Source organism: Echinops telfairi, unplaced genomic scaffold (assembly GCF_000313985.2).
Source record: "Echinops telfairi isolate 266 unplaced genomic scaffold, ASM31398v2 ScPeMD7_7416;HRSCAF=8454, whole genome shotgun sequence".
NCBI lineage: Eukaryota > Metazoa > Chordata > Mammalia > Afrosoricida > Tenrecidae > Echinops > Echinops telfairi.
In genome coordinates, this window is record NW_022111316.1 from 2,883,683 (window position 1) to 2,885,050 (window position 1,368).

Sequence of the window (1,368 nt, forward strand, 5' to 3'; positions counted from 1 at the left end):
TTAAGGACAAGGATGGTGAGACTTTATCTTGTGTTCTTTGGACATGTTATTAAGAGACACCAGTCCCTGGAGAAGGACATCATGCTTAGTAAAGTATCCTTGCTGGTAAAATGAGGAAGGCAGTTGGCAAGATGGATTGACCCAGTGACTGCATCGATGAGCTCAAACAAAAAAAACTGTGAGAATGGCACAGGGCCAAGCTGTATTTTGTTCTGTTGTGCATAGGTTCACTATGAGTCAGAGCAGGCTCAACACCACCTTAAAAGGAGTATGGCACAAGAGGTAGGGGGAAAATGCGAAGCTGACTTCAATGAATGTAAGAAGAAAGAAAATGTTCTGGAATTGATTGTGTCGATGATTGGTCAACTCTTCCTAATATGACTGAACTATTAAATTGTGCGGCATGTGAATTATATAACAACAAAACTATTTTTAAAAAAGGAGTTACATAAACCATAAAACCACAGGGGCTGTTCAACCAGTTCTGTCCTTTAGGGTCACTATAACTCAGAATCAAATAAATGGGAGAGAAGGACAAATATATTCATGAATATAGTAGAGTATAACAAGGGTCAGAGTAATGAAAACTTAGCCATAATTCATTACCTTAAGGGAATGAGTCATTGGGCCAGGGGGGTCTGGGTCACAGTTTTAGAGGACAAGAAGATTAATTAGAATAATATAGTTCACAAAGACAATGTTCTATATCCTACTTTGTTGTGCAGCAACTAGGCTGTTAAAGATTGTGGGCAGCCATCTAATGTCCAAGTCTTATTCTATCCCCATGTTGAATGAAGATACAGGAAACAATTTGTCCAAAGATAAATGGATGGTTGAATCCTAGATTTTATGACCAGGCTACCTATTCTGACAGAGACTGGTAGAACCTTGGAAACTATCGCTGTTAGACACCCTTCCAGCCTTCATCTGAACTCTCCCTATGCCTCAATTTTTGGCCAAATAATAGGCAGGCCTCTAAGGTGAAAAATGAGCCATCAATCATCTGACAGCAAAGGGGGAGTGTTTGTCCAGGGATAAATCTCAGAAGACAGGAAGGGATAGGAAAGAAGGATAAATGGAAAAAGTAAGCAACAGGTGGAAGCAGGAGAACTGCTCTTACCTTGTGGGGATTCCTATAGATGTCACAAAAACAAAATCTATGTCAATTGTTTAATGAAAAATCAATTTGTTCTTTCAACTTTCACCCAAATAAAAAAATAAAATGGAAAACAATTCTTCTCTAGACATTGATCCAATGTAGATTTAAAGAGATTGTGATTTGAGAAAATCTGCATTTGTAAGAATGAGAATCAAATAAAAATAATGTATAAAATTAAGGACCGGAGGATGTACACTGGCACAGATAGG